Source organism: Asparagus officinalis, chromosome 7 (genome assembly GCF_001876935.1).
Source record: "Asparagus officinalis chromosome 7, Aspof.V1, whole genome shotgun sequence".
Classification (NCBI taxonomy): Eukaryota; Viridiplantae; Streptophyta; class Magnoliopsida; order Asparagales; family Asparagaceae; genus Asparagus; species Asparagus officinalis.
The window spans coordinates 12,254,089-12,265,068 of record NC_033800.1 but is presented as its reverse complement, the minus strand read 5'-3'; the positions used below and the strand labels follow the sequence as shown (position 1 = coordinate 12,265,068).

Below are 10,980 nucleotides of genomic sequence, written 5' to 3'. Positions count from 1 at the left end.
TGGGCGGTGACGCGCATTGCCGTGACAGTTATCATTGCCGCGCACCTTCCGGGTATTTTGTTTCTAACTTCTTCATATGATATTGGAATAAGGTGATCCAAGATGCGTTGGAAAGATGACGAAGATATATACAACTTTTGTTTTTTAAGCTTCTTCAGATTTGGATTATATCATGGCTTAAATATATGATACATTACAGCGGCAGTCGCCGCTGACGCGCACCTCCGAGACCGTTCGTGCTGTCTCGGGTATTTTGGCTCTAACTTCCTCGTCCGATGTCGGAATAAGGTGATATAAGATGCATTGGAAAGCTAACGAAGATATATACAACTTCCCATAGGCGCGTCACTCTTTTTACTTGTGCGTCACCTTGTACTACTGTGCTATTGCAGCGGTAGTCGCCGCTGACGCGCACCTCCGAGGCAGTTTGTGCTGTCTTGGGTATTTTGGCTCTAACTTCCTCGTCCGATGTCGGAATGAGGTGATCCAAGATAAGTTGGAAAGCTAACGAAGAGATATATAACTTCTCATTGGTGTGTCACTCTGATTGTTTTCGCATCACTTTCCACTGCCGCTTCTATGCGCGTCAGTGTACCTTGTTGCGCACCTCCGAGGCAGTTTGCGTTGTCTCGAGTATTTTGGCTCTAACTCCCTCGTCCGATGTCAGAATGATGTGATCTAAGATGCGATGGAAATCTATCGAAGATCTCTCTAACTATCCATAGGTGCACCACTTTGTTTGTGTGCACAACACCTTCCACTGCCGCACCTATGTGCGTTAGTGTTCCTTATCGCGGGTGTTCATATTGTTCTTCTATGGTGTTTCACATGTTGTTTTGCTTCTTTTGGCTTTGGATGATCTCCTCTGACGTAGATAGGGATATTCATACCTATAGACATTTTTAGACGCTTACAATCATATTGTGTGTTTGTGTTTTGCCTTGGCATATTATTTGCACTCATTGTTCATTCTATTCTATATCGCCATTGTCTCATGTTTATATCGCATTTAGTTTAAATTGCATATCCTTGCTCATGTCTCATTATACATCTCATTGCTAGGATAATTATTAATTAGTTTTAAATTGGCATTAATATCAGATTAGATTAGCAAATACCCAATTCATCCCCCTCTAGAGTAATTTCATTCTCACCCAACCACCAGGTGACATCTGTAAACTAAAGGCTGACTCAACAGTCCAGCCTGCACACTGTAACGACCAATTACTTCCAGGAAAATGCGGAGAGCTTATCTCCCAAGCCGAAGTGACTTTTCTTTCAGTCGCCAGCCGACACCTTTCAAGCAAATGGGTGACTCAGCATCCAACCCACACATTGAGACCGCCTGTGCATAGCAAAACATGACCAACCTGCCCATCCACCTCTTGATATTTACATGTATGACCCTAACTTAAGTGGGGCTGACAAGCTAGCTCTCAAGAGTTCTAGCAATCTAACCCCTCTGGAGGACACATTGTATACAAGAACCACATGAGTTTTTTCCTTGACCTTCCCCTTCCCCACTCAAGCTCTTAATCTGAGCTGATCGTCGGAGGATTCATGGGGGAACTGGTCCCCGTCCTCTTACGATTTCTTCTTTGCCCGTGCAGCATGATCGGATACCCCAATTCAAGAACCAGGAGTGAAGTCTAGAAAGGAGGCGGCCCCCTTCATCAATCTCATCTGCCTCACTCTAAGCGAGAGCCGGAGGAAACCGATCCTCTCCCGGATCTGATTGACTATGTGATCTTAATCATCAATAAAAGTTCTCCGAGTCCTAAAGTTAAAAGAGGATTTTCTGATATTTAGCCTAAATTTAACTACACGCACATGCATGTTTTATGTTAGTATTAACACACGACACCAAAAATAAGCCCATCATATTTCAACGAGCTTTCAAGATTTGTAGGATTCTAATAAATAAATAAATAAAGTTAATATCAACTGTCGAATAAGAAAATAGGAAATTCATGAAATAATGAAAACTCCCAAGCGACACGCGACCAAGACGTGGGTCCCACCGGGTGAAGCGACCACGCTTCACTCGCAACACTCTCTCTTCTCGCTTTCCCCCCATCGGCATCTCATTCTCTTCTCCCTTCGTCCTCTGCGATGGCGGAGCTGACGTCAGCAGCAACATCGACGGCTGAGATCTACTCTCCGATTCCTAGCAGCACCAAAACCCTACAGCTATGGCGATCTCTCCTCAGCTGGATGGGCTTCCTTTTCCAAATCCTCGTCCAGATCCTAAAGGGAACCCCGTCTCTAACCCAAATCCTCTCCTTCGTCGGCCTCCGCCACTCCCGTCTCCGTCCTTCAAACCGCTCCCCGTCGACGAGCTCGCGCCGCCGCCGCGGCTCTCCGATCATCCTTTCCCCAAGCTCACGGTACGCGAAAGATCCGATCTTTATCGAAATCGATGAGATTTAGGGTTCGTGATCTTGAATTGTCTGGATTGTTGTAGATTGTGCTTGATTTGGACGAGACCTTGGTTTGTGCGTACGAGACCTCTTGCCTCCCTGAGGTTGTGAAGAGCCATGCGATTGAGGCTGGGATCAAGTGCTTCGAGCTAGAGTGCTTCTCGGTGGAGAAGGATGCTGAGGGGAAACCTAGGGTTAGTCACGTGACCGTGTTCGAGCGGCCGGGGTTGAGGGAGTTCTTGAAGAATATCAGCGAGTTTGCTGATCTTGTTCTCTTTACTGCTGGCCTTGAAGGTTTGAATTTTTTTGAAGTGGTTACTTGTTTGATTGTTTGTTTCTTATGGTTAAATGTTTGTTTTCAGGTTATGCTAGGCCTCTTGTCGATAGAATAGATGTTGACAACAAGTTCAGTCTCAGACTGTACCGGCCATCAACGGTTACCACGTAAGTTACTAATTTGTTGAATATTATGTTACCGATTTCGATGACTTCTTGAGTTAGAAGCTTATTAATTTATTCAGACTTTGTTTAAATGAACTTGAACTTAGTTAATTATAGTTAAAAGGTCTGTGAACTGTGATTTATAGTTTCAGCGACAACCAGAGTTAATAATTTGATGATGATATTGATATGGGTACGTAGAGAAAACGTGTAATAGAATCTGTTTTCAATTCTATTTCGTTTCCCCTACACCTTGAGGCTCCGTTTTCCAACGGGTTGATGGAGAGGTTAAGGGGGTGTAACCCCTTGTTAACCCCCCCCCCCCCACACACACACACCTTCAGCGACAACCAGAGTTAATAATTTGATGATGATATTGATATGGGTACGATAGAGAAACGTGTAATAGAATCTGTTTTCATTTCTATTTCGTTTCCTACACCTTGAGACTCCGTTTCCAACGGGTTGATGAGAAGGTTAAGGGGGTGTAACCCCTTGTTACACCCCCACGCGCCCCAAAACAACAAAAAAGCATGAGTGGGTAGCAAACCCTCACGTGAGGGTTATATCATTTAGTTAGCCCGTCTAGTGATGGGCTAAATATTCCACGTGAGGTGACAGAGTAAATTTACTCAGCCTCCTCACGCGGGGGCAGAAAGAGTCGTTTTGAGAAGTGAAAATAACTATTTAGTGTATGCTGCTAGCTAACTACTTAGGCTGAGGTTTTTTTAAAACTCGTCCTTTGACTAGAAACACTTTGAGGTGCCGTTTGGCAAGGGGTTAAGCGAAAAGTTTTAAGGGGAGGGACTGACTTAGTTAAAATCTTCATGGGATGTTAAAAATAATTTATTACCGTTCGGATTTTATAGTCGAGATGAAGGGTTAAGTTTTTTGTGTTTGGCAAATAAAGAAGGGCTAAGGAGACTTGTTACAATAAATATCCTAAAGTTTAAAGTTTTATTTCTTATTTCGAGAGGGAGTAATTCTTAATCCTCCTCTGTTAGCCCCTGTAAATGAGGGGTTAACTAACCTTAATCATTGTAAAGGGTTTGTTAACCATTGTAAAGGGTTTGTTAACCCTTTGACTAAATTAACCCATTTGGATGGTTTAGGAGTGAGTTATACCCCCTTAATCCTTCTCTTAACCCCTTGCCAAGCAAAGCCTGATGGGGTGATATATTATTAGGATGGAAGTGAATTGCTAGAAGCTGTTGATGGATGCTATGTAAGCTAGATGAGGAAAACTCTAGAAGCCTTTGATGAATTTCAATTTTTTAGCTTATTTGATTCTTGTAGCAAACATAATTTTATGTACTGAATTATTCAACAGAACATAAATATGATAGTAGCTAGCATTCAACATTTGCAGAGGATTAATCTAGAATTTATGGTGATTTTTTTCCTAAAGGTAAATCTAATTTTTTTTCTTTTTAAATTATATTTGGGCTAAATTATATTTGGGCTAGCATTCAAATCTACTTTTATTAGCCTTATAAACAATCATATATTTGAATAATACAGAAATGATAGCAGTAAGTTTATCATGCGAAACGGGACATGGGGTCTATCAGAATCAATGATTTAAATTGAATAAGACACCGTTTCGTCAAAATTCATGATCTTCGGTAGGAAATTAACTTAAAACGATTAATTTGACAAATGGATTTTAATAAGACTTGTAACGATAATCATGAACAATTCCAATCTCAAACAATTCAATTACCGGATTAATTATCATTGCACAAGTTCTAAGATCAATATCAAAATTGCAACAGTCACATGTTCAGTTTCTCTCAACTCACAAAAACTAATCTAAGCAGCGAATATATGATAATAGTTTAGAGACAAGATACTCATGCAAATAACTAACCAAATGAGATAAACAGAAAAATAAATAGAGCGAAACCTTCGTCGGTCTGAACAGACTCGATGTGAGAGACCTCTAGAGGTGGTGCGACGACAACGGTGAACTGAACGACGACGACGAGGCGGAGATATGACGACGACGAGTGCGATAGTGCTGAACTGATAACGATGCGGCGACGAATCTGAACGACGACGGTGGCGACGATTCTGAGCAGCGACTAGAGTGACGGCTTCGGCAAGGACGACTGGACGATAGCGATGTAATGATCTGTGGTAAGCGGCAGTGACAGTGATAGTATTGCTCTGGTGGGGAATTTTGTCAAACAGTTAGTGTACATGAAGGCGATAGTTGCTGGGAAAGGAGGCTCGGTGACGGTGGGAGTAGGGCGGCTGCTTGGGAGGAGATGATGGCGTTGATGGTGCGGAGGTGGAGATCAGGGGCGAGCTGGGTGTGGATCTGGTGGTTTGCAGGGAAGATGAGTGTTTAACTAATTGTTGATGTGGGGAAGATGAGGGAATGCTTGGCGACTGGAGGAAGAGGACACAAGGAACGACCTAGGGTTTCACACCCGAAGCCTAGGTTTCACACCCAAAGCTTCACACCAAATTTTAGCTAATGCAATTTTTCAATTAATAATTTATTTTTTCATTGATCTTTTCTTATCATTACAACCATGTTTATAAAGAGAAAATCACAAATTTCAATTCCCTCAAATCACTCAACTACTAAATTTGATCAAAACTCAAAAATTTAAAACTTCAAATTTTGAAAATTAAAATCCTAGCTAAAATAGAAAAATTTCTCAAATCTCTCACAATTATTAACTACCAAATTAAACAACAATTCAAATTTCAAAAATTCAAACTAAGCTAAAATGGAAGGTTGTCAATTCTTGTTCTCATCATTCACCCCGGGTGGGAGAAAACTCGACTCCGTTGAGTTAATTACAAAAACTTGTCATCTTCAATATACTCTGCTTGCATCTTAATCTGTCATCAGTTAGTTTCCTGCATCTCAAAACATTAGCTAAATTGTATTGTAAATTCACCATCTAAAATATTATCAAAATTCACTGCTGTATGGGTGAATATATAAAAGTGGAATAAAGTGAAATAACTCTCAGTAACAATAGGCTAGGATCAGGTTTATATCAGTGGACTACCAATAACATTTGTGAACTGCTTAATCAATCAATATTGAGAATAGAACTATGACCAAATCGATAATACAAATTTTACCATTAATTAGTTCAAGAGTTGGAAAAGTTTATAAATATCATGTCAAATCTTAAACAGTTATAAATAAACTGTATTGGACAAGTCCAAACCATCTAAAATAGCTGCATTAACAGTTTTAAATTATGTTCTGACTCCATATCATTTATTTCAGTTAATAATGTATTTATTCAAATTAGATCACTGAACCCCCAGTATATGATCAATGCAAATAAATAAAAAACTGGTGTGAGTCAACTCAAATGATTATGTATGAAATGCAAACTCGAACAATGTAATCAAAGGCAGATGTAAACTCAACGAAGTGTCTAACATGCATGACGTCCTCTATCAAATGGAATAATTAGGTGTTCCTTTGTTAAAATGCATAAAAATTTTCCTGTCCTAACAGTGATAGTGAGGAACATGCAAGCAAATGTATGACGGAGGAGTGTTTTTGTGTTTAACATGAAAGAGAATGAAAACACTCGTGTTCAAACTTATATCTCTAATCACTATATATTCCCAAAATGAATCAGTGTATGTGTGAGTGACTATCGGGACAATGCATTGGGGTTTGACATCTAATATGACAGTTGTTTTACTAAGCTCAATTGAGTATTCAACTTCCATACAGATATCTGGGTGATTTGTTTTAGGAACTAATTCAGGAACGTGTTGGTCATGGAGGACTTCGTGGAGAACGTCAACAACGTTTTCAATCACTAGAGTTGGTTTAGGAGGAATTGGAGTTTCAATTTCAAGAACAACTTCAGGAATAACATTAGTGGACTCCGTGATCAGAGGGGTAGTTTCAGAAGAAATGAAAATGCATGGTTTGTCAATTCTACTATCCTAGAATTCCTTCGCAGAGTTAATTTCTATCAAATCTGCGGCCTGATTAACGGTTTCCTCAAAAATAGATTTTAATTCTGTCATAGGCGGTTTATTAATTTTAACTGGTGGAAGGTATTCTTTTTTTAGTTCGTCGGTCATTTCTTGTCAAGTTAAAATTGGTAACTCACATCTAATATACCTTAACGTTTCGAGTTTGGACCATTATTGGCAGGCTGGTCCGGTGAGTTTCATTACCACAAATTTGACTTTTCATGGTTCCGTCATGACGTACCAGTCAAAGTGTTGATCCATGTTCTTCAGCTAATTCAAGAAAGTTTGTGGGTCGAGCTTACCGTCAAAGGTTGGTGGATCAGACACTGATTAAGGTGGGGTTCGATAAATGACGTAACCATGACCTTGTAGTGGGTATCTATAGCCTTGACCTTGTGGCGACGGAGTTGTAGCACGCGCTTCTTCGAGCCTAGCAAACCTTTTGTTGGTTTCATTCTGAAAATTTGTTAAGCTCTTGGCTACAACACCTATTTGTCTTTTTAGTTCATCAAATTTATTAAGAAGTTCGGGATCGGTGTTGTCTGACATACTGGACTCACTAGTCACTTGACTCTTCTAATCGATTTGGTAGACATGTGCGAGTGGCATGCACTAAAAACTAGATGAGATGAATGTGATGCACTAACAGCTAAGTGAAATGCATGGTAAATTTTTTTATAAATCAAATAAAAAACTCAATTAAACTAATCTAAAAAATTCCTAACCTAGAACCATGCTCTGATACCAAAAATGATGCGAAACGGGACATGAGGCCTATCAGAATCGGCGATTTAAATTGAATAAGACACTGTTTCGCCAAAATTCATGATCTTCGGTAGGAAATTAACTTAAAACGATTAATGTGACAAATGGATTTTAATAAGACTTGTAACGATAATCATGAACAATTCCAATATCAAACAATTCAATTACCGGATTAATTATCATTGCACAAGTTCTAAGATCAATATCAAAATTGCATCAGTCACATGTTCAGTTTCTCTCAACTCACAAAAACTAATCTAAGCAGCGAATATATGATAATAGTTTAGAGACAAGATACTCATGCAAATAACTAACCAACTGAGATAAACAGAAAAATAAATAGAGCGAAACCTTCGTCGGTCTGAACAGACTCGACGTGAGAGACCTCTAGAGGTGGTGCGACGATAACGGTGAACTGAACGACGACGAGTGCGATGGTGCTGAACTAATAACGACGTGGCGACGAATCTGAACGACGACGGTGGCGGCGATTCTGAGCAGCGACTAGAGTGACGGCGTCGGTAAGGACGACTGGACGATAGCGATGTAATGATCTGTGGTAAGCGGCAGTGGCAGTGGTAGTATTGCTCTGGTGGAAAATTTTGTCAAACAGCGATAGTTGCTGGGAAAGGAGGCTTGGTGACGGTGGGAGTAGGGCGGCTGCTTGGGAGGAGATGATGGCGCTGATGGTGCGGATGTGAAGATCAGGGGCGAGCTGGGTGTGGATCTGGTGGTTTGCAGGGAAGAGGAGGGTTTGACTGATTGTTGACGTGGGGAAGACGAGGGAATGCTTGGCGACTGGAGGAAGAGGACACAAGGAAATGCTAAAATGGAAGGTTGTCAATTCTTGTTCTCATCAGTTTAGATGATGCAAATTCTAGTTGAATTTATCTTAGTGTAAGAAATATTAATAAAATCTTAACTTTCAATGAGGTTAAAGTTAGTATGTTTTTAGAAATTAGGATGTTTTAACTACTTAACCCTTCTTTATTTGTCAAACACAAATAACTTAACCGTTCATCTTAAGTAGCTAATCTAAACGAAATTACTTTATTTTTAACCTCTCACAATAGGTTAACCAAGTTAATCATTCTCCATAGGCCTTCCCTCTTAACTCCCTTGCCCACTGTTTTAAATATCGGCCGATAACCGATATTATCGGCCGAGTTATCGGATTTGGGAGCTCTCCGATAGGATAACTTGGATTTTTTATCGGTTATCGTTTTTGGCAAGTTATCGGGGAGTTATCGGCGTTATCGGTACTTATCGGCCGATAAGTAAGGGTTTTTTATCGGGATTATCGGCCGATAAGTAAGGCTATGCAATCGAATGGTTTCATCGTGCGGTCAAGATGCAAGTTTTGCTTTCTACAATTGGTTAGTGATTCTAAACATGATGATTTACATTTTGGTATGTTTATATTTCATTAAGCATGGTTAGATTATATTTTTTAGTTATTATATTATATATATACACCATCTAGTATATCACTCCGATAAATACTACTTATCCCCGATATATCCCCGATTTCCGCTATCCGATAAGAATTTTGGTCGTCCGGTAAATTCCCGATAACCGATATTTAAAACATTGCCCTTGCCTAACGGCACCTGAGTGTTTGCTTGTAAAACCATCTGATTTTGGTCATTTGATGCCCACATTGCTGATAGTGTGCATTGGTCAGTTTCATCATTTTATTTTATCCTTCAACATTTTGGTGATGATCCATGGGATCTACAATCTCAACTACTCTTTCATTGCAATCAGAAACATCTTTCATCAAGAAATTGACTTGTACCGCTAATTCTCTTGTTAGTTTCATATCAACAAGGCTTGGTAAGAGTATTGACTAGTAATTTGACCCTTTTCTTAGCAGTTAATGCGTTATAGTCTTATAGAGACTCTGATTTGTGCTCTCCTCTTTGTTCCATGATCAGCTCTTTTTTTGGGGACGGGCCAAAAGCATCTCAAGAATGTGGCAATTTGCATCTTTCTTGGCATACATCCTGATCTAATATACCACGTGATATTTATCTTACCTAAGTGAATGCCATATAGTCTCTTTAGGTGTATAATAGGCCAATGATTCATTGATTCTAAGTGTTTCCTTAGATTCATGCAAACCAAATCTATACATGAAATTGTTCAACTTAGTATATATAATACTTGCACATCTCACAATAACTGCTTCCTTTGGCTATTGTAAACAGTAAACCTGACATGTTCTGATCGAATTACATTGTAATAATAAAAGTGTAATTATTTAAATGATGGATTTAAGGAAAATTTGCTCCAAAAAATGTTGCATGCAACATTTTGTACATGTAATATTTGTTGCATCTGTAACTGTAACATACCAAACAACCCCACAATTATAGTAGGTGGGCTCAAAGTCTGGCTTGGTTATGAAATGGGGGATGAGCTTCCTTTCTTTTATCATGTCTCCCTTTCCTACATTGTATCGTCTGCTTCCTCCCAATCCATAAAAAGCCACACTAATCTGGTGCCTTAGGTTCGAGAGCCTAAAACATGTTTGCCACTACACCAAAATTCTTCACAATAAGTTTTGTCAAAAGACCCTGCTAATATGCCAAGCCGAAGTTAATGATGAAGATTGAGGAGGGTTGTAATTTTATATTGTAACATGCTCTTTAGATTGAGTGTCCTTCTAATGTACTGAAAACTGAACTTCAACTCATTAGATGTTATTAGTTTGTTTTTTTTATTCGTGGACCCCACCACTACACTAAGCCTGAAGTTTTGATGAGAGTTGAGGTTATAAGTTTATATTCTAACAAGTTCTAACTAGAAATGGTTAATATAATGCAAATCTATGATACTTTTGTTTAATCTATGTTGCATGAGTACAGATACTGGGACGAGTATGAGTACGAGACACGAAAAAATTGTAAAAGATAGAGTATGGGGTATGGCTATGTAAATTTTTATATACACATATTATTTATCGGACTTAATAATTTATATGAGAATGATGACGAGAATTAAAATTCCTATAATATTTCTATGTTTCTTTTATTATGTGGATTATAAATTGGAAGATTACTAGTTTTTGAACTAGACATCCAAATGACACTTCAAAATTGTAATTTGGAGCCTAATTTATGTCCAATGTTTGTCCATAGAGTTTGGCTACGGGTACGGATCTGGCATCAGATTAGATGGTAACATAAATTACAAACAATTACATACAAATAATAAAGAAAGCATGAAATTCCAAACTTCTTTCATATAGGAACAAATTAAAGAAAATCTATTAGCAACAACCATTTTCTTGGGGGAAAACATGTTCTCTGTATGATAATACACGAACTGAAAGTCACAAGGAAAGGAGCCAAAATCAAAATTTCGAGTTCTATTAGAATTC

The 10,980-nt window shown here is 39.0% G+C and overlaps 1 pseudogene; it reads left to right on the top strand.

The window, feature by feature from the left end:
• LOC109848484 overlaps positions 2,020–10,980 on the top strand; it is a 12,889-nt pseudogene continuing 3,928 nt past the window's right edge.